Source organism: Falco biarmicus, chromosome 7, assembly GCF_023638135.1.
Source record: "Falco biarmicus isolate bFalBia1 chromosome 7, bFalBia1.pri, whole genome shotgun sequence".
In the NCBI taxonomy this organism is placed as follows: Eukaryota; Metazoa; Chordata; class Aves; order Falconiformes; family Falconidae; genus Falco; species Falco biarmicus.
The window spans coordinates 65,095,947-65,119,945 of NC_079294.1; the positions used below are offsets into that span (position 1 = coordinate 65,095,947).

Here is a 23,999-nt window from a genome sequence, read left to right on the forward strand (position 1 = left end):
TCTTTTCTGCTCTTTTAAGTGCAATAAAATTGTTCTTTTCCATTTTTTCTCCATTAAATAACTTACATGAAGCAATTTCAGGCAGGCCTTGAAGTGCTTCCTAAATTAGATGAAAAAAAAATCCATTATTTTTTAAGTCAATAATTGTTCTGGTGTTTTTATGCACAGATCCAAAATAGTTTCTAATGGACATTTTAGGGTGGGAAGGATAATGGTGTTTTAGGGAGGTAAGACTGCTGGCCAAAGCAGGGTTAATTTATTAAAATAATTTTAAGTGTAGTTGTCTAAAGAGTGTAACTTCCCAAATTTTCTTTAGCTGGAAGTTTTTTTAACAGGTTCATTACAAAACTAATCATGTCCACAATGCTATGGTATTTTTATTTTTAATAAGGAAGTTACGTTATCTGGGTTATGTTCCCAAAACAGAAGCCTTAATGACCTTTATTCTATATTTCTTTTCATAGATTATTGCGATAAGGAAACCCTCGTGTCGCGACCCACTGGCGTCTGGCTAATCCGATGGTATTCGTCGCCGCATTGTCCGTGATCAATAACTAATTATCAAAGTGGCATTTCTTTTCAAGAGCTCCTTGTTAAAAAATGGCTTTTGGCTGAGAGTGGAGGAAAAAGGTCGCCACTTTGACATCGTTGCGAGTCTTTCAAAATCCAGTGGGCCGTCCGATTGAATTACTGTCCCAAACTAATTGATATAAATTTGAACAGAAGAATGCTTGTTACTACAGAATGTCATAATGATATCCTTGGCAAGAGCATGTCAGTGGGAAAAAAAAAAAAAAGACCAGCACTAGTCACAAAGCATTTAGACAAGTCGCAGCACAAGACTATTCACAAAATTAACAGGAACAAAATTGTACACCAATTTCTTCTTCCCAGCCAGTCTGATCAGACATTCAAGAAAGAAAAGCATTAACATTTTCTTTTGAACCTTATCCTTCACTTGAAAACAGACTTTTAAAAAATCTACTGTAAAAATATTTGCAATATACAAAGAACTGGAACTTGATGATAGTTGCAGAAGTCTCATTGACTCTACGGGGATCATGAGTGAGTATCCATTGGAATTCAGCTTTAGTGGTAAGGCAGAATTTGGCACCGAGTTTCCTTAAGAGAGGTTTCTAAGCAGACTTAAAAATTGTGCCTTTGAAATATGGTGACCTGCTCTAAAGAAAGTTGGACTGTATAAGCCATGCGGCTTTAAATGGGGAACCTCCCCGAACACTTTAGGTACAGTAGGAGGAGTCATAAGAATGTGGTGAGAATGGGGAAAAGATCTTGTACTATTCATGCCTGAGATCTGATGTATGGTCTTGCATGTCATTTGGAGATTACCTGCTGTGGAAATCTTGGGCACCTGAATTTTCATTGCAAGGCAACTGGGCTTGTGGAGGTTCCAGCTTTTTGTTTTTTAGATCTGACTGTCTTCTGCTCTATGTTCTACATTCAGTCCCTGAGATGGGAATTGCTAGGGAGTGCAGGAAAAGGTTACACTGTAAAGGGTATGGCACGCTTTGGAAAAGGAGGATTGTACAAGTCTTTTTGTGGAGTCATGCTAACTGGGGTTAAATCATGTCAGAAATTAATAACCTGAATCTATCAGTTATCTGGTCAAAAAAGTTGTCAAGTGGTTTGGCAAAACGTGTCATTTTAGCCACATTCAGTGTAAGTCTCATGATTGTTGAGGAAGAGAGAAGAAAAAGACATTTGTGCCTAATTGGAAACAGTGAGTTTATGTGCTTTTTAATCCCTGATCTTGAAAGGCTCCAGCTGGGATCTAGTAATGAATATCTTTCCTGAAAACTTACTGTTTTGCATTTCCTAATAATAAAGAGAAGGTGACTAATGAATTGACACAGGGACTTTCATCTCTGCAGTAGATTTGGAGGTTGTATTCAGACTGTATCGATCAGCAAACTGAATTTTTTAGTATCTGATGACTTGTCAGTAGCCTGTGTGAAACGAATAGCCTCCTCACAAGCCTTATGGTCAAACCCCAGTGCCACCTCCGAGCAGTATTTCTGGCACAGATTCAGCATAGGGACTCAGGAACAAATTAATTGGAGGGACAAAACAAGTTTTACTGGTGGCAGTCCTCTTGTTTGACTGGGTTGTGGCAGATAACCATTTTGAAACCAGGTCAGTGTCATATAAATCAGATTTAATAGAAGTCTGACAGATTGTTGCTTGTGATGGATTTATTGTTTGGGTAATAAGACCATCAAGCCACATTTTCCTAGTATGTCAAAGCCACAGAACAAAGTGGGAAGCCACAAGGGTCTGGAGATTCAGTTTCACATGGTTCTGGTTACACAGGCGAAAGTCAACTTTTGCTGTTAAAGGATCTAAGGTAGTGAAGTTCACTATATTCAGTTCCCATTCTGCCTTCCATATATGATTGTCCTGTTATGCTGGAGGCAGAAATGCCTTCTGATGGCAAATAGCTGAGCCATCTCTGACAGACTTACATCATCACAGAGTCGCGAGGGAACCCTCTTCTTGTCTTCCATGGATGCTTTAAAGACACTTTGTGAGGCATTCTTCTTTAGCAGACCAGAGAATTCAGTCTGAAAGCCTGTCGGGTGGGTCAACCAATGTCTAGGTCAACCAGTCTTGCCCCTTAATTATTCCCTCTGGCATTACATTCACAGGGTGATGGAAGCAGAGGCTAAATATATCCCTTCTCTATATATAGGCTCTCTATATATTTGGCATATATGAAAACACATCTATACTGTTATTATTGGAATGTACATTTGCATCATTGCATAAGCTGTAGGAGGAGTGTTAATGTGTGCTATAGCACTGAAAAAAGCCTCCTACATATTTGTGAACTAGTTTCAGGTCCAACAGAAATCATAACATTGTCAGGACAGACTTATAATGTCATTAAACATTTTAGAATTTATATCAACTCCAACAGGTAAAAGTAATTGCTCTGAAAGAATGAAAATTTTGTTACTGATTTGACACTGCATGACTTCCTTACAAAAGTTAATGTAATACAAAAATCAATGTAGTCCGTACTAAGCAGATTTAAAATTGATTAGTTGATCTAAAAATCTGTTCTAAATGAGAAATCATAATTCGCTGGAGTATTTTTATTATGGTTCCACATAGAAATGCATATAGCATGAAGTTAATGTTTTGGAGAAAAGTTAAACCTTTCAACAGAATTTGCAAATGCTAAGTTGTAAATAACAATAATAATGGGTTAGTTATATAGTTGATACATTATATTATCACAGTTAAATGTAAATGTAGAGTCGTGCATCTAGGAACAGGAACGTAAATTACATTTATAAACTTGGAGAAAGGGGGACTTCTGAAAAAGACTCATGATAGTCACAATGGAACACAAGAGTTAGTACAAGAAGGTGAGATTCCTTGGGTGTACAAGAAAGGGAACACTGAAAAAGAGTAAAGTTACTTAAAAACTAAACAAAAAAACATTTAAGAGCATTCTGAGAAAGAGAAATTATTTGAGATCTCAAAAATACTCTTCCTATTGAGAAACTTAGAGAGTTTACTACACTTGCCTGATAGAAGCTTAGAAGCTTACTCATGGTCTGCAAGACGTTTCTAACAGCTAACAAAAGGCTTTTCCCATAGCTTAAAAGCCAGGATGATTAGAGCTAATAGAAGTTAAACCAGAAAAATTTAGCCTTGAAATAAGGCAGTTCTTTCATTTGTTCATTACTTACCACAATATTATTAAAGAGAGATGTAACAAAACATTCATAAAACATCTGAAATTTCCTTTATTCCTGTCTCCCATCTCGCTTACTAATGTCATTGGTAATGTCTTAGGTGGATGACTGACATTCTTCTTTATTAATTTTGTAACCTCTTCTACAAAGTAAATACTTACCTGAATTTTAATTATGTAGTAAAACATGTAATTTTGAATCCACCTAATTGTCTCAAAGTAGTTAATACATAAATAGCTTTGAATACATCACACCTACTGCTTCCATTTAACACTTACTTCCTGTGTTTCTCTTTTTGCTCTTTCTAGCAGAGAACCAGAGCAAAGGGCCATATGTAGCTAGATCAAAGCAGGAGTCTGTCCAGAAAGGAGTTGTGACTCACGAGTTATAACTAATCCTTTGATTACCCTCAGATGGTACATTTTATTTCCTTTCTTGTATCTGGCCAGCTGTTGCTCCTACTGCTGATGCTGCTGGTGTTTTACTGCTTTTATTGGCACTGCTGATGTCTTTTGGTAGCCCTGTAGGAACTGAAGTAGGAATCCAGGAAAGTAGCTGTGCTCCACTCAGTGCATTTGTGGCTGCGTAGCTGAGGTGGGATTAACAGGAATGTCTCCTCTCTTCCTCTCCACCACAACTCTTGAAGTTTTATTGTGACAGTTATCACTTTAATATCTGAATAGCTCCCAGGTCAGCCGATTGATGGGCAGGATTCTTAGTGATGGTAGGTGTTGGTTCCTTTCTCTCCCTGCTTAGGGATCTGTGCTGGGAAGGATAGAGGGAAAGAGGTCAGCAGCCCTTCTCTTCATTAGCACTACAATGGAAAAGACTTCTCAGTACTTCTTCCAAATTCATGTTAACGTTTGTTTAAAATTTTTTACAATTAGTTTAGCTGTGTACATGTATACTACTTATTTGCAGCTGTAATTTTCCTTTCATTTGCAGTTCATTGCTGTAGTACTCTGAATAGTAAAACCTGGCTTCAGTTTATTATTTTCAACTTTAATACTGTGTTTGAAGGAAAAATTGGCAACAAAACAGGCCAAGAAAAATGATTTTAAATAGTTCTACATGTGTACAGACACCCAGCTATAGCTGTCTCAGGGTCTAAAAATCTGTGATGAAAACTATTAAAGTTTCTAATATTATATGCACTCAAAAAAGAATAACACTATAACTAGCCATCTTTGTAAAACATGGAACAATAATCTTGTAGCTATTTCTGTACTAACACAGACACATGCAACTAGATAGGTTTTCCAGTTTTTTAGCAAGCAGCAAATCAACTAAGAAAGCCCAGTTCAGTGAATTTACTTCATTTATGAACATTATTGATCCAGAACTTGTTTTTCCATCTAAGCCAAAGTGACAAAAACTTCTCCAAAGTGAAACAAGTTCAAGCACTCTCAGCCTGGTTCCCATTAAGCATTGTAAGAACATTGCAATTTGACATTTATCTGGCAGCGTTAAATGTGAAAGACCAGTGTAGCTAGTACACAGAGAATGGAAAGGCCTCTTCGGCACCACTGGGGATGCTTTTACCAGGTTAGGGTCAGGTGCGATGACAGCAGAGTGGAAGGAGGTAGTCTCACTTCACTGCAGACTTGAACTATGTTTGACCTCCAGGGTACCAGTGACTGACTTGGAAATTGCAAGAATGCTGTATTGCCCTTTATAGAATTATAATTCCATGCCATTCAAAAAAAAAAAAAAAAAAAAAAAAAAAAAAGCAAGCTAATTAAGTATACCTTATCTGATGTAACCCTCATCCAAACAGAACCAGGGATCATCCTGTTGCCGTTCTTATAAAATGTAACTGTTGGAAACAATGGTGTTGGTGGCTGCAATTTGAGTGTAGACCTTAAAGAATCATGATTCCAAACTTCTTGGTGCCCTTTCCCTATCAATCAAAAAGAATCGTATGAAATAATTATTAGGCTACATAATTATTTTACAAAATAGAAGGTGTTTTTGCTGTACATTTCCATTTTAGTACGAATCATTACTTCCCTGAATACTAATAACAACGTTAAGCATTAATAACATGTTTTAAGGTAAAGGGTCAATAGTCTAAGACCTATGAAAGAACTCTGAGCATTTGCAATGTAAAAGAAACCTTTCAAGGAAAAGTGTTAAATAATAAATGCATTTCTGGAGGAAATATTATATTGTGGTCCATTTGGAGAGAAATGACAGTTTATAGGACATCACTCGGCTGTCTCTATATAAAATACCTTTAATAATGCTATGGCTTTGCACTTAATACAGAGGTTCATAGAAAGCTTGCAGCTCTCTGCAGAGGTCCGTAAGTGTATATAAGTAAAAATATACTCACTGAGGGGAAACTGAGGCACACGATTACTCAGTACACCAGTGAAAGGAAGGGGATCTGAACTGGTGACTCAGTCCTCTGACTGCAAGAAAATAGTGCCTTTATTTCCAACTAGTAATCCATCTTCTAATAGTTCTTTTAGAAGTATAATGTATATACAAGGAATGTTGAACTTGTTCAGAAAAGGTAAAAGTACTTGAAACTTTTGTTTCAACATGGTTTAAGCTGAACAATTTGAGGAATGTGGAGGGAAGAGTTAGAAATATTTGATATCAGTTTGAATTTCTTTTTTATGCTCATATACACATTGACATTTTCAAGGACCAGAAGAACTTAGGCCTCAAGAAAGAGACAGCTCAGGTCTGAAATCTCCTTGCCCCACTGAAGTCAATGAACAGACTTTTCATCAAGCAATCATCTCCTCTCCATGGAATTATATAAATGCCCCAGTTCATTTCTTTTCGGGCTTACTCCAATTGTTTTTTAAGGAATAAATGGGGTATGACTAATTAGGGCCCAATAAGCTAATATTTTTCTCCTTTAACTTTTTCCCTCCTTACTCTGCAAATGTATTCCTCCAGCTAGAACAGTAACTACGGTAGGCTATCTCTTGCTTTTTTGAGAGCCTTTCCCACATGTAAGGTAGTTTAATTCTGCCCAGCAGGTCTGCAACAGGATAAAGTAGCGCCTGCTTCTGGTGCAGGCACCTTTCTTCAGCTTTACATGCAGTTTGCTGACCCCATAAAAACTTCATGGGGAAAGGGCAAAGCACTGGGATAAAATCTGGATTAATTCAAACACTTCCTTGGTATGTGAATAGAAGTAAGTGATTCTAAGATAAATTAATGGATTTAGTTGCTGCAAGATGTAAGTTTGGTGTTCCCTTGTTTCCATCGTTGAATACACATCCCTGAATTCAGTGTGTATATTCTCTATGCTATTGCAAGGCATCTCAAGGTAGGAACCAGCATACCGAGCAAGGGGACACCTAAACTAATAACTATGGAAACAGAGAAAGGGGTATGACTGAAATATTCTGAGAAGATGGAAATATCTGCAGCCACTTTGGATTCATAACCCTGCACCACCTCTTAAACCTAAGCACCCAAGGCTTATCTTACAAGCACTAGGAAGGATTTGCTCATATAAACATGCTGAAGGAAGAACCACGACTTCTTACTTACCAATCTGTGAATAGATGCTGAGGAAATGGGTAATGTGAGGTCAGTTGTAGGGGGTCCAAGTGAGTCAGAGAGGTAATAGCAGAGCTGGTTGTCATCTGCAGGTCCAATACTTAGGACACTCCCTCCAGAAAGACAAAATGTCTTAAGTTTGAATTTCCACCTGAAAAACTGTTTATCTAATGAAAACTTTATGTAAAATATGCCCTATCTAAATCTCATTGAAGTGGGCCAAAATCTGAGTTTCACAACTCTATTTCTTTTTAATGCCTAACCAGACAATTAAAACTTAGGTTTGCAGACCACATGAAACCAATGAATACTCTTCCAGTGGAGCAAATTCTTTTCCCAGAACCCTCAATGGATGAGCAAGTTTCAAGTGAGATTGAGACTACTTAGGACTCTTTGTGGTTCAGGTTAGTCCTACAGGTCTGCTTATGTTTTCTTTGAGCACCACAACTCCCACATGAGTCAAATGCTATCCATCACCATTTGTCAGTGGGTTGCTAAAAATTACTCTCTTCCATAATTGGAGGGAGTGGAGTTGCTTTCTGGGAGGAAGCTCTAACAGCAAATACGACACAGAGTCTGAGTGAAGGGTTGCCTGTATCAAAGTTGTCCTGTGGTCTGCTGTCACTGAGTTTTTTCATGCATTCATTAGCAGAACTTATGAAATAGTGTTAGTAAGACAATAAAGCTTGTGCCTACTCTTCTGGTCGCTAACAACAATTATTTTATAAAGCTATAGAATACATATCTGACTGTTAAAGAGTTAAAGAAAAAATGAATCCTGTAAAAAATCAGGCCATTGTATAATGCCTTCTCATTGCTATAATGATATCAGTTGCAACAAGTCCAATGGCTGACCTCATTACAAGGGTTTAATTGCATTGTTACACAGTTTCACTTCTTCTCTCTGGCCTCTTTCTCTTTATGACAGCTTTAGAAAGGAATTTCAGCTTGAGGTCAAAGGAAATTAATTACTGCTTTCTTAATCTGTGCTCATCTACATTTAGAAAACTTGGGGCTTTTCACTAACATATTTGTGTCTCATTTCTGTGTAGACCCAAAGTTATAAGACTTTTTTCCTTTGTGAAAGTGCATAAATAGCCTTTTTCATATCAGAGGCCAGATTTTTTTTCATGTCATTTACAGTTGTGCACAGATGGACTGATGCCAATGGAACCATGGAATGTCTCTGGATATACATTCACTGCGACTGAGGTAAGGCAATGGCGATGTAACTTTAATTCAGACTAAAGATTCCAGAGAGATTCCAGGTATAAAAAAACCACAATAGCAACAAAAACAACCCAACAACAAAAGAGCACAACCAAACAAGAAATTATACTTAGGATAAAAGTCAGAAACAGGACCTTCAAAATTAACTGTAGCTACTTCTGTAGAGAGAAGGATGAAAAAAATATGTCTCTATGACACTGTTTTTGCCTGCCACCTACCTCCTGTTTTTACTAAATGTATCATTGGTTAGTTAAGGAATATCCAGCTTATGCTTCAAAGAACTTGCAGTCCAAATAGCACATGACCCAGTGTGCTGGCATCAAAACAGTGAGGAAGGGGACAAAGATAGGGACACCATAACAATAGTCCTTGGTTGAAAAGCAAAAGCATGTGCAAAACATGGTTAAATGCTGTTGTAGCATGAAATGTAAAAATAAAAACTTCTCACAAATTAGGGCCCCAATCCTGTAATTAGGTCATTTGAATTGATCCTTGCCTTTTCCACGAACTCTGAGAGAGTTTTGAGAGCAACCAAATTTCTTCCAAAGAAGAAAACAGTTTTGTTAAGTCGCTTCTTGAGGGAGATGCTTTGGAAGCGAAATTAGAATGAGACATGTCTCTGGGATGATTTGACATAATAACTGTGAGAGGGTATGCCATGCACCAAGGATAATCTGCACAAGTAGTGTCACAATACAAACATGATCTAGTAGTTTAAATCTATGAGAAATTGTTATGTACTATGCATATGTAAAGCTACATATAAAAAGACAAATATATTTTTCTGCAGAACATAAATAATTCTTACATGTACTTTGTGATTCTGATTAACTGTCATGGAAATGTTGACAAAGATGAAAAACTGGTAAGTTTTGAGTCCTTTGACACAGAACACTGAAAGTTTCACAAACCTATTTTCTATCTTCTGATTAGCTTTGCCACCCACTCAAATCCCCACTACCAGAACTGTGTGCTCTTATTAGTTTATTAGTTGCTGCCTCATTCTCCTCTTGCAAGTAGTAAGATTGACAATAACAAAACTGCAGCTTCAAAGCAAAGGCAGATCATTGACTATTTTGCCCTTCATCTGTCTTGACTGAAATTTAACTCAGTTTATAACACCTGCAGAAGGAGCAAGGTTTCATGTAAGTCACTGGTAAGCCCTAATATGAGACCTACTTGCATTAGAGTTTCATTCTCATGGTTACCCAGTTTGTAAAGCAAACCATGTAGAGCTTGTGATGTTGCCACGAAGCTTTATGAGGTAAAAGATGAAAGTTTCAAGGTGACCATCCACAGCCATGTGTATGATTGTCTTATCCACACTGCTGGTTGGAGCAGCGTGACAAGAGCCACAACATGTTGGGGGGTAGTGTGAGTCTGAACTTACTCATAGTACTCTAGACCTTCTTCCAGGCCCACGCCTGATTTCAGGCTGTGGTTTAAATGTTGTGCTTATAAGGAAAGCTTGGACTTAAGCATGAGTTCTGGCCCAGAAGAAACAATCAATGTGTAACCACAAAGTTCACCAATATGTAATAGCTATGCCAAAAAGAGGTCCTGAACAAGCCTAAACTTTTGACACTGTCTACAGCCATAAATATGTGTTATACTACAGATACATGTATCTGAACTGAATTAACTCTGAGTATCTTGGATAACAACAATAGGGAAGTAACACCCACCTGAACTTCAGTATGCAATAGCTGCTCAGGTGAATATCCAAAGTTGCATGGGCTTGAACGCAGCCTTTCCTAAAGCAGCTATTGAGAATACACTGGTACTAACACTTAAGGAACTTAGACCAAAGGTAGCTCTAATCATGCTCTAATCATAGTTTTAATTTTCTAAGAGACCTCTCCTTGGAGGCATGGACTGAGCTGCTAAATAGCAGTATTTTATGAATTGTCTCCTTGGGACCAAGAGTTTTGGTGCATTGATTGTCCAAGATGAATCATAGAATTGTTTAGGTTGGAAAAGACCTGTAAGATCATTGAATGCAACTGTAAACCTAACACTGCCAAGCCCACCACTAAACCATATCCCCAAGCATCACTTCTACATGTCTTTTAAATACTTCCAGGTCTGGTCACTCAACCACTTCCCTGGGAAGCCTGTTCCAATGCTTGACAGCTATTTTGGTGAAGAAATTTTCCTAATATCCAATCTAAACCTCTCTTGACACAACTTAAGACCATTTCCTCTTGTCCTATCGCTTGTTACTTGGGAGAAGAGACGGACACCCACCCTGCTACAACTTTTCAGGTAGCTGCAGAAAGCAGTAAGGTCTCAAGTTCCCTGGATGCTCCTGGCCCTTCTTGTAGGTGGGTATCACATTTTCTAACTTCCAGTCAACTGGGACCTCCCTGGTTAGCCACGGCTGCTGGTAAGTGATGGAAAGCTGGAAAGCAGCTTGGTAAGCACTTGTATCAGCTCCCTCGGTACCCTTGCGTGGATCCCACCTGGCCCCATAGACTTGTGTGTGTCTAAGTGGTGTAGCAGGTCACTGACCATTTCCCTTTGGATTTATGGGGGCTTCATTCTGTTCCCTGTCCCTGCCTTCCAGCTCAGGGGGCTGAGGACACAGAGAACAACTGGTCTTCCTATGAAAGACTGAGGCAAAGAGGACATTAATACCTCAGCCTTTTCCTCACCCTTTCTCACTATGTTTCCCCTACATCCAATAAAGGATGGAGTTTCTCCTTAGCCCTCTTTTTGTTGCTAATGTATTTATAGAAACACTTTTTTATTGTCTTTTGGCAGTAGCCAAATTAAGTTCTAGTTGGGCTTTGGCCCTTCTAATTTTCTCCCTGCATAACCTCATGGCATCCTTGTATGTCACACTGAGGTGTGAAAGGATTAAGTTGAAAGGCCTAGTTAACACAGACATGGCACTGGTGACAGAATTAAGTGCTAATGATATATAACAAAATGCTATTACATGAAATAGGATCTTTTTCACCCAGTTTTTCGATTTTGTCTGATAGGACTAGTAGAACAAAATGAAAAACTATTCATCAATCAGAGGTCTGGCTAGGTCAGACACTTTGGTCAAGCAATGTGAGTAATTCCACCTACCTGCACTATAATTTATTGCAAAATTAATACCGTAACATGCAAAGCCATTGTCGGATAAAAGTAATGTTTAACCCCAGGAAAAAAAGCAAAATTTCTTTCTTTCTTTCTTTCTTTCTTTCTTTCTCCCTTTCCCTCTTTTTTCTCTTTTTTCTTTCTCTCTTTCTCTCCTTTTCTCTTTCTCTCTTTCTTTCTTTTCTTTCTTTCTTTCTCTCTTTCTTTTTCTCTTTCCTTCTTTTTCTTTTCTTTCTCTCTTTCTCTCCTTTTCTCTTTCTCTCTTTCTTTTCTTTCTTTCTTTCTCTCTTTCTTTTTCTCTTTCTTTTTCTTTTTCTCTTTCTTTCTTCCTTTCTTCCTTTCTTTCTCTTTCTTTCTTCCTTTCTTCTTCTTTCTCTCTCTCTTTCTCTCTTTTTTATTTACTTATTTATTTTTTTTGCTAACCTGACAAGATTAAACCTTTTTTTAATGAGAGGGGCTTTAAGTATGATTCAAATCTAATGATTGAAAAAAGGACCTTGAGCAGGGTTTGATAGACTTCCTCAATCATTGACTAAACCAAGATATATTAAAAAAGGGGACAAAAGAATGCAAGGTATTCTTTTTGTTAAAGTTTGCCTGCTTCATTACAAAGGAATGAGATCAAGTCTTAGTGGGAAGTACAAGCTTTGATATGAGAGTTTTCAGGACAGTTTATTCTTAACCAGATTAAAATACAATAATTCACCAATTCACAGTCTTAATTGCACTGTTATGAGCTAGGGGGATTAATGGCATATTCTTATTTTTAAAATTTTTAAGATTATAGTTTGTTATAAAACAGGTCACTTATGTCTGATATTTGACTGGCCTTGATTGCTTCTGAAAATGAAATTGTTACATTAGCTGTGAAGTAATTTGTAGTTTCTAAAGGTGTTCTAAGGTTTTCATTATCATACACACCTACAGAGGGACCAGACACTGAGTAGGAACTTTCAAAAATACTCAGTGTGTCCAGAATTCATAGCAGCCCTCGCAAAAATCTCTTGTGAGCCTTATTATATTCATTCTCTAGTGGGGGAAACTGAGGCCTGCAAAAAGGGTCTTTCCTTTCCTAGAGACTTGTCAATATTCTTCCAGAAGCACCTTTTGTTTATTCCTTCCAACACAGTGTCCTGGTGTGTGGCATATTCTGCCATGCAATGTGAAGAGGAGCAAAATCCTGTAAAACCCTAGGAGCGAGAAACGGTAAAGGCATCTCTCACGTATCCATTGCTCTTTCTCTTGGTATGCCTCATGCATAGTTTAAAGGATGTTGAAACAGATGAGGTTATTTATCTGCTCTCTATTCCAACACTTCATTCCTCCATTGTTTTTTCATATATATAGTGAAACTGATACCAGCAGTTGAAGGTAGGGTAACAGGAGGAGGTAGAGTCGTTTGTTGCAGAGGATTTACCCACATTGTGTACTGTTTCTTTGGGATTGCCTGAATGAGAATAGATTTAGATGGATACCCTGAGTAGAACGAATCTAAATAGGAAGCAAAGGAATAAGGAGCAATTGCTGTAACTATGAAGCAGCTCCAGATGTGCTGTTACACATCTAGGATTTCAGAATTTTTTCCTTATGGGTCTGTTTATAAGGTATTCAGACACTATGGTAAAATATAACACTTTGGTTTTGTCATTTATGTAAACAGATTTTAGGGGAAAGAGAGGTACACTTAAGACCAGGAGCTAAATCAAGAGTGTTGTTGTAACTGCCAGATAACTTTCCAGCATGAAAGGCAACAAATACAGATAACAACAAGGAACTAATCAATTTGGAAATAATTTGATAGTTTTCCATTTCAATGCAGGTGAGCCAACCATAAACAGTAATGATGTGGTTTATATTTAGAAAAAATATCTTAATAAAAAAAATTATAAAATGGAAAAAATACTGCAAAGATATTGTCATTGAGAAGTCTTTCTTTCAGAGTCAGGGGTTGCAGACTGCAATATCTGGTGACCTGCATAAACTTGTATAGCAGCTAGTGTACTGTTGTGATTCTGTTATCCAGAATTCACATCTTACCTGCCGGGAACTTCCAAGAAATGATGTTACAGTACAAGAAATTCAGCTTTCCTTTTTGTTGTGGCTTTCCTAGAAATATTATGGTGGGGATCTTCAGGCATACACAATCTCCACCTGTGTGTGTGTATACATGGAATTGCACCTGAAATTTGGTAGCTGCAAACACCTGCAGAACTAAGAACGGTCTTCATTTTATTTAACAAAGCCTTTGTATCACCTAGCACCCACATGATGGCTGCAGTTAAAGTTTGCTGCCACAAGGCTCATCTGGAACTATTTAAGAGGACATGAGCACAAGACTTTGAATTGCATTCCTGAACTTTGTAGAGTCTGGTCAGAACTTTCAGCAACCGTATCTCAATAACCTCTCGTGGTTATTGCATTTCAGTGATTTACAGGGCGCATGCAAATCTCGCCAATTTTTCTTGGTATAGTATTGTGGTGTGGATCTTTCCCGTTTTTGTCAGGATAGTATTGTGGTGCGGATGTCACCAGTTTCTGTCACTGTAGTAGTGTGATGCAGGTTTTTCATGCCGTCGCACAGCAGAACACCGACTGAAAATCTCCCCCAGCTTTCCTGGGGTAGTTTAGCAAAGATGTAAAATACACCCTGTGCTGCCCTCAGCAGGCAGGTAAAAGTACAGGTGTCGAAACCACCTCTTCGATGTGCCATGCTGAGGGCCTTCACAGTGCTTAAAAGGACCTTAACTTTGGTCTTTTGCAAGAACCTTCACCCATGTAGTCCCCATCGCAGAGTAAGCTTTCTGCTCTTAGGTAATGCCTATTTCATCTGCTGTAAAGACACACAAGAAAAAAGGGCTGGCATTAGCCACATATCCATAAAAGCCTAGCAACCAAGAGTATTATCTTTATTCAGAAGTATAGCACTTTTAAGGTTCAGAAACATATATAAAAATTGGGTTCTGAAATGGTCATTTTTCCCCTCTGCTATGCCATTATAGCGATCAGCCAAGCTTCTGCAAGGTAAATACTTTTGGAAAATAAGTGGAAATTTGCTGCAAATCAGTCCCTTTTGTGCATGGCCACAGGAGCATGTTGAAATGTTTGGACACTAATACCCATTCATTTTCTTGGCTCCATAAATAAAAGCCGCCAGCTATGTGGCGGCCGTGAAATGGTATTCTTCAGGACCCAGCAGGAAGCCCCATCCTTATTACCACTGCAGGGGGCAGGACAGGCCCAAAATAGCAAGACAACTAAATCAAGACATTTTCAATGTCTAACAAAATGACTGTGGTTTAGAAAGAAGCAAAAGGTTGGAAAAAAATTGGACAGCTTTTATACTTACCGTAATACTTTTGTTAAAAGAGTTCAGGTAAGAAAATAAGATCTTAAAAAAAAAAAGCATAAGCATATTTCTGAATATCATTTAAAATATGTAAAGATCTTATGGAATCATAACCAGAGCACACTGCTATCTGAAAGGACATCCTGTTCAAGTCATATTTTCCAAATGGTAGCCCATGGTTCATAGTAAATAATGTCTTCTGACAGTGTTGCGTTTCTTCATTTTTGATGGAACTAAAAGATTTCAAAAGAGACACTGGAGATTTCTCAGTGAAATTCAGAATATTTTTTGGTCCACAAAAAATAAGAAAATTTATAAGGATAATACGTTTTGAAAGAAAGCCTTGATTTTCCTACAGGTTTATTTAATTTTTATGGGCTTCGTACACCAGGCAATATGACCCTAGATTTTGGCATAACAACATACTGAAGGGCTTCAGTCAACATAAAACCTGTGTTAATGCAACGTGCTGTTTTACATAGCTGAACCGTGCTTATCTGGGAATAGATTAAAGTAGTTTTAAAAACTGAGCTTCAGGTAAATGGATTATTTTAAATGTACAAAGAACAATTCAGGGGATACCACCTTGCTTAAGATAATAAAAGATTAGACTGATGAGGTTTTAATGAATTCGCAGTTCATTGCTGTACTCCAAAAGCCAGTGTGTCATTCTCTACAGCTACACCATTAAAATCTATATCTGGGGAGATCTTAATTTTATTTTACTTCTATTCGCTTGTGATTATGATTATAAATTTGCTTAAAGAAAACTGAAGTAAGGATATGTTTTGCACATTAATATTTCAGAGGCATAAATGTGTGTCTATACCTACAAATATATACATACACATTTTGGGAAATGAAAACATTTACTCAGAATGTCTCATTATAGAAAGGAATATTCAGCTTCAGTTTCAAACGAAAATAACTATTGTACCTGAACTTAAGTTTACTTGCACTGCAAAAGTGAAATTGCTAAGGTACAAAACATCAGAGAAAAATGAATTTAGTGTATTACTAAATTTGTATTGTCTTGTGGACTAAACAAGGGCTTTTGACAAAAAAATAAAGTCAGAAAATAAAAAAGGGGAATGACAGTGCTAGTTTGGTATTGCCTTCACCTCCGTGTTGGCTTGGGGCTTGAGACTGCCATCAGGCTTGAACTCCCTGGCCATTCAAACTTTTTTGATGTTGGCTATCCTCCTAGCTGCACTCTGGAATAAGCCAGGGTGTCCAGGGAGATTTGTACGTGTGATAGAAGTGGCTCACATTCAACCTCTTTCCTTATGGACAGAAGAGAGAGAACTGGTTGGCTCTGTTTGGCTCAATAAACTCAAGTCAAAGAGTAAGGCAACACAGCCATGCTCCTTACAGCCAAACACACTGCGTGGTCATGTGCAAAGGATTCAGACAAACCTATCCTTATTGCTTGGACATACACACATACGTACTGAGGTAGCTTATGAAGTCAGAACTCTGTTATAAATAAGGACCCCCAAAATTATAAAAAATTAAGCCTAATTGTTGGTTTTCTTTTCTGCAGGAAGAAATGTTAATGGGACAATTTGGATTGTATCCAGTAAAGACACAAGGAGGTTCCAAAGGTGTCATTAGGCCTGTGAAACCCACTGTAGCCCGCCTCCGTCCTATAAAGATCTCTACATCATTTTGTTTCCCCTCCTGCCTGTGCAGCACAGGTTTTACAGAAGGGGCAAGTCGTGCATCCAGACTGGTGGTAACCATAAACCTAATCCTCATGCATACGAGCACAGGCAGCCTTCCGCTTCCCATTACACGAGTAACTTAAGATACACCTTTGGGGCACTGACACTGACCCAGATACATAAGGCTGCTTGCTGCCCAGCTGTACAGCTCACCTTCCTGACCTCTTAGTTTAAAAAAGCAAAGGATCAACCAGTCTACAAAAGAAAGTGTAGCAAAGGATACATTGGTGTCAGGACTATCATTATCATAATTGACACTACTGAAGTAATTCAGACATTAAGCCTGTAATCTGTGCTGCTGTTTGTATCTGCTTCATTTAAAGTTACAAGGCCAAAATTCATTGAAACCAGTGGAGATTCACCCCCTTACTCATTTACATTCGGCCCCGCTGAGCACATGAAAAAATCTGGCCAAAGTCTTTGAAGGATAGTATTTGCAATATGACTTCCAAAATAATTGATCCTGGAAGTAGGATTTAGCAAACTTATGTTTGATACGTGAAAGGAATAATACCTGAAACATCTTTCTTGTGCTCAGCCTTTTATGACTCAGGCTTTAATGATTGCAATAAACATTAGCTTACCTAATAAAAACTCTAGTATTTCAGAGCTGGCGCACAGTATGTTAACTGCATCTGGTGTCAACTGGAGCTAATTAATATTTTTATAGGTGTCTTCTATCCACTGCAGTTTAAATGGGAATATTGTGGGGTGCTTACATCAAAGCTGGAGGCAATTGAGAGCCACTGCTTGCTTTCCAGGCTGAACTGATAGCAAGTAGACCAATTTTTATAGGATTGTAAAAGCTAAATGTGGCTATGGTTCATGCAGAGAAGCACTTTCCCCTGTAGCTCTCACAATTCAGTGCTAATGCTCGTGGCTTGTTTGCTGCGAGGTAGCTGGAGAGAGATGGAGGGACGATGGACAGATAAACTGGCAAATAGCTATGCCGAAACTTAAGACAAAGCACACAGTGACCCAGACAAACCACGCTTTCCCCCCCTCCTCCTTCTAAAGGCTTTAAAAATGTGCTCTATCAAGCATTTACTTGTGGTGCAGATAAGATTTATCTAACAAGACTGGGCTAAAATTAAAAAGAAAGATGAAATAGCACAAGTGGTGCTAATATGTGTTTTGAAGCGTACCAATCGGTCTAGTGCAATGTCACAGCCCTGGGCTACATTTGCAAGTGGTCGAGCATCTCCTTTTTAAAAGGTTAACCTACAAAGAGCACACAAGCCCCTCTCTATGAATATGGGCAAACACCCAGGGAGCTCCACAACAATAAGAAAATAATGACATCAACCTGACCATGCTTAAGTACATAACATGCTGAAGGTTCACGGTTGTGTGGCCTGGAACAATAAAGGAAAAATAAAGAAGCCTGCTTGGTAGGCCCCAGCTGTTATTAGCCATGCTGTGAGATCAAGGGAAGGTATGATATGGGCTGCCATTTCAATTGAGACCAGGTTAATCTCTCAATTTGTGGAAAAGAAAAACTGAAAAAAAAAAAAAAAGAAGGGAGGGAGGGAGAGAAAGCAGTCTTCACAGTGCTACATATGGGACAAATAACAATATCCCTATTTACATAATCTGTCTTTAACCCTTTCCTAATAGAAACTTAATTTCCTAAGAGTCACAAACTGCGGATTTAATTTTCCTGCCCACCGAAATGAAATATCAAACCTCCTTTAGCTGTTCCTCACTGGTGCTGCCGTCATTTGTGACTGACATCAAATGCTGCCAGTGTTTACCTGGGAGGGACCGCTGGCTGCTGCTGGGGGGTCAGAAATGGGTGTAAGGACCTATGGGTGCCACTGTGTTTCTGTCACTAATCTGTTTCCAGCACTGGGTAAATAATTTAAAATTTGTGCCAACATTTGCAGACATGAAATATGGTAAATAATACCAAGCACTTTCACCAATACTCTCCATTAATATATTGCATTTCTAGAGCGAAGCACTTTGTGGGTGAAAAACAGTCCTGTTTTGTGTGACAGTATTGTATGGAGGTGACGTGGTGACTTGATCTCTTAGCTAGTTTTGATGTGTAAGAACCTGATGAGAGCAGTAAGGGAAGTCCAGGCTCCCCCGAGGTTGCCCACAAGCATCCCTGGGGCTCCAGGTCGAGGCAGGATTTCCAGCAGGACTGTTGGGGAAAGCTGCTTTCCTGCAGACTTGTAAAACTGAAACGGTATCTCTTAAAGGTTATAATTTATGAAATAATAGCCTAGAGGTACTGCGTTGTATTATACCTGTTTTATTGGAGTTTATTATGTGTGAGCCAGTATGTGTGTTTGGCCTGTGAGGCTCCCTTAGGGAGGTGTTTAACTTCTGACTGCTGTCCTCTGCGTCAGCTCTCTGGACTGAGGGGAGATCATTCCTTCCCCAGGAGCATCTGGGCATGATCACAGAAGATGAGGCATGGGAAAAGGGACCCTTCAGCAAGGGCTAAGGCTGAGATGCTGCTGAGGATGGGGAGTAGACAGGACTTTGAGGCAGTGAAAGCACAGTGCTTCATAAGGAGCCGGGGGACTGCATGCAAGTTGTCAGAATTTAGAAAGTCACTGAGCTGCTGATCTGAGAGCAAGCCTGAGAGAAAGGACCCACCTTGTAAGGACACAGGAGGCAGGGAGAGAATTTTGCCAAGTTTTTCATTCCTTTTTCCGTGTTCCTTATTTTTTCTGAGGTTTCTTCCATTTGAAGAAGTTCACCGTTCTTGTGTCTGGTTTAAGAAAAACTGTGGTGTTTACAGATAGTGCTGGGTTCTTGGTGTGCTCCCTTTAAAGAAAAAGATGCAGGCAGAGTCATCTCAAAGTTCTGCTGACTCAGTGTCACAAGTACTAAGACTGATTAAAAATGAGTGCTTTATTTTCCAGTTACCATGATGATTTGAATGAGTTAAAGTTATCTGTATGAAGCTGAACCAGGGGAGTCAAGGAGGAAGGCTGTGGCAAGATGGAAAACATCACTAAAAACCCAGGTGGGTGGAAGAGCCACTACACAATGACTCCTCACTGAGTTACTCCTGTATCCTTTACTATCAACAAAAGATTGATCCAACAGTAGCAGGTGTATTTATTATTTTATTCTCACAGTAGGCTTTTCTCTCAGCAGCACTCATGCCTCAGGTTCTTAAGACTTTACATTATAGCATTGTTAGTTCGTGACTTAGACTTTTAAATATTTTAACAAAATATTTTCCCTCTACATCCAGATTACACTAATTTTGTTTAAAAGTTGAAATAAAATGGTGCTTAGAGAATAAGGCTAAGACAAAAGTTTCATTTTATTGACATGTAGAATGTCCTTTAGCCATATTATTGTAGAAGATTTCACCATGAGCAAGATCATGATCTTATGCAGAAAGTACTATGTGATTGGTACTCTAAGACTAGCATGCATCCTTCACAGGCAAAGGGAAATGCCACCCACAAATCTGACACTATGTAAAACCCACGCCATTAGGTTTTTTTTGCATCTACATGCATGCCCTGTGTGTATATATATGTACTGAACAGGGATGTATATATATATATATATATACATACTAAATAGGGATGTATATATATACTAAATAGGGATATGTTGCGGTAGTTGCTAGAGTTGCTTGTAAGTAAAATGTAAATATAAAAGAACCACTAACAGATTCTGAGAAAATCTTCAAGTTCATACCTATTTATTCACTTCTGTTCTATAAATGAACTTCAGAAATTTGTTTCAGAAAGGAAATACCTTGTGCTCCAGCAGAGTGTTTGCTTAGGAGTGGCGATGGAGGAAGCTCTAATCCTAGAACTGATTCTGAAAATTAACTTGCCAACAGAAATGTTGAACAAGGAAGGAATATCAAAATTGGTGCCTGTGGGATACCTGGGCAGGGTTAGTTTTATGTTCTTAGTGTAACCATCATGCCTGGATTGTTTCTATTTTGAAGACTATGTCTTTTGAGAAAATCCTGTTGGTAATATGAAGTAAAAATTGTTGTGGAGAAGGTACTATACCGATAGACTTGTAAAGTTCTTTGCACTTTCTAGCTGTAATAATATATATTTTTTATTAATGGTCTTCTGTTACAAAGTGGAGCTGGGCAGCATTTGCTTGAAACATTAATGGTAGCCAGCTCCTCTGCATGTAATCTTTTGGTGGAGAATCTTCAGCATATTCATTTTGCCTGAGATCAGGGACTATATTAGAACCTAAAAATCTTTGTACTATATTCATAGAGGATTTCCCCTTTGTGTATTTTTTCTTCTGCATTAACTGTTTTTGTGATTAAATACAAAAGTATAAAGGACTTGAAAGCAGCTGTTTTGTCCAGTTTCTTTTTCAGTATTAGATAAATTAATTAAAAGCATATTCCTGAAACTGTGAGGCCAGGGTGGTCAAACATTGGACTAGTTAAAACCAAAATCCTTTCCTTAGGTTCCTGACTACTCCTTTCTCAGGACTATTCAACCCATGTCCTAGATCTTCCTTCTGTAGTAAACGTACTTACCTGCTTTATGGGCTTAGTAGCTCACTTCACTGAATTGGCAGAACCGACTTAACCTTTGCTAGATTTGTACAGCAACTTGAGGAAAGACTGTGCTTATGAGCTTTATGTATTCTGTGGCTACTTTGCCTCTGGTGTCCATTGTAGCTGTTCTTCAATACTTTAAATTTAACCGCTTTCAGATTACAATGAAAAAGTTCTAGATGTAGAGTAAATTTTCATTACATGTGTTATCAGCAGGAAACATCCTGGAGTTCTAGTGCTTGAATGAGTGCTATATGTTACCTGTAATGCAAAAAAACCCCACAAACCCCCACAACATTAACAAGAATATCACATCCTAATTAAACATGATATTCTTGCACAGATAAAAATAAATGTATAACTTAGTTCTTTCCTACTCACTAACTCTTGCAGCAAGAAGATGTGGTCCTAAATAGTGTGCCTGGATGTGCAGTCATAGAAACATGGCATATTCACCTTTATAAAGTAAGGAGTAGTTCTGGTCCTTTATCATAAAATTATGCACAGCGAATCATTAGAAAACATTTGTTTTGTTAGCAAATAGTTGCCAGCACACACTAAATCATATCTTATTTTATTTACACAGCACTTAATAGCAGTGCAGCCAGGTGTTAAATAATAATAGAGTTGCATCAAATGGTTTGGCGGTTCAGCTGGGAGAAGCATCCAAAAGTTCAGATACTTCTTTGGAACCCTCCCAAAGAATGCTGGTCTGGAAACAGAATTTAAAAATATCACTAAAAAAGCTGCTTTGTAGATCAAACCCTTTTTTTCTGTTGGATAAGGTATCTTAATGTATAGAGGTTTGGGTACCTGTAATTATATGATGCATTATTTACTCAAAGTTACATATGAAGCTAAGGATTCAGGACTCGCTGACTTCTGATACTAACTTGTTTTTTGTCACCTGTTCCCATTACAATCAGAAGTACTGAGGGGAAAATAATCAGCAAAGCAGCCTTTAAAAAAATCTATCAGAAACTAGGAAAACTTATTGAGTTTTAATAGTTTCTTACATTTGTTCTAACTTTAATAAATCAATTTATATATTTTATGATTCTGAGCTCCTCACTTATGCAAATACATGATTTGAAAAGACAGTAAACTGAAAGGAGAAAAGAGTAAATAAAATTTTGGGAAGAACAGTGTTTTACTGACAGCAACAAACAGGCTTTTATCTATAATTTCTGTACCGATGAGGCTTTTGGCCAAAAGTTCCAGGTTTTCTGAACTTAGGAAAATTAAGATTCTGTCAGTGGAACACTGCAGATACTTCCTCACTGCTGAAATCCATCATCTAAAGAGAGCAATTGTCCAGCAGGTGTGTTCAGAACAGAGCCCAGATTGACTCACTGCTGACTCTGTGGTCTTCAGTCTGCATTCTTTTGTGATGAAGTTGTGTTCACAAGCAATAGTGCTACCACGCTGAAGTCCTCAGCCTATGGCTTTTAAGAGGAAATGTTTCTGGTGCAAGATTTCAATCTAAAATACCCTTTTTATATATAATGTCATTGAATTTGTTCCCAGCATAAATGATATATTTCTCATTTCCCTATGGGAAAGATGATTATTGTAGAGGTGAGAATATGGTGATCACCACCTCCACCCCCCACCCGCCCCCCTTTTTTCTTTGGACTTTGTATAAAACTAAGATACCGTTGGTGCTGTGGGCAAGTGTGAGGCCACCAGCTAATTTTGCATAGCCCACTGAACAGTTAGATGGGAATTGCTCTTCAGGGTGTTCTCTTTGACAATAAACAGAAGCCTCAAGTCTGTGTTTGGCTGCAGTTCAAAAAAATTACTAAGGAATCCTACACACTTATGTATATGAATACAAGCAATTGCACATTCCCATACAGTAAGCTTGCAACCACAGTTATTAACATTTTAAAATGAGTAAATGCAAATAAAATGACTGAGTAATACATGTTATGTTAAGATCAGCTATATGAAAAGCAAAAGGATTAAAAGTTAATTTCATCCTTTTTAATTCAAGGGACATATAAATGGCATTCTGGGTAGAGTCAACTCCTCTTTTATCAGTCCTTTGATGCTGCTTTCTCACTGATTCAGTTGTTCAAATGCTACCTACATAATAAAATCCTGAGTTAATTTACTAAGATTTTACACCAGTGCAAATGAAAGAAGGGAAAGTGCTAAACAAGGCAATTAGCACTCTGTTTAGTGCACTCCCAAAATAAATGTAGGCAATTTACAATTTGGCAAATGGCACTCTATCCGGATCCAAGTCATTTCAGCCTAGGGGGTTGGTGCAGTTCATTAGGGGTGAAGGGAAAGGGTCTTTGTTTTGCTTTGCTTTTTAACTATATGTATATATATACACACATACAAATACACACGTTGCTATTAAGGTCCACCCCATTTTATAGCACAGCAACAGTTGTGACCCCTCCTGGGGTTATTAGGATCTCTGGTGGAAAAATGTCAAGCTCTATGCTCACACTGTCCACATAAATGACCTAATTTATGGTGATAACGCTCTTTCCAAAGTAGAGGGATTCCAAAACTGGCAACTCACTGATAACCTCCTTTGTGGCTTTCTTGCCATGATGGTTTTTTGTGTACGTACATGTTTGTTATCACTGGAGCTGTTCAGATCAGATCCATGAACCTGGGAATGTCCTGAGTGAAATGATAAGATAAAGCACTCTGCAACTACAACTGACTCTCTTTTTAATTGACAGGAAGACTGCACTATGACTTCCATGTTTATTCTTGTAAGCTCCTTATTAATGCAAAAATAATAGCTGTTATTAATGCGGAATCACAGCCAGCATTAATATTTAAGATGTAAGAATGAAGGAGGTTAAATACGTGTTTAT

General features: G+C 38.2%; 1 long non-coding RNA gene across 1 annotated transcript; it reads left to right on the plus strand.

Moving 5' to 3' along the window:
- Positions 1 to 476: 476 nt before the first annotated feature.
- Positions 477 to 16,530, plus strand: LOC130152034 (uncharacterized). Its single transcript, XR_008822861.1, has 3 exons — positions 477 to 1,065; positions 8,394 to 8,462; positions 16,460 to 16,530. It is a non-coding gene; the product is annotated as an uncharacterized LOC130152034 (long non-coding RNA).
- The last annotated feature ends 7,469 nt before the right edge of the window (positions 16,531 to 23,999 follow it).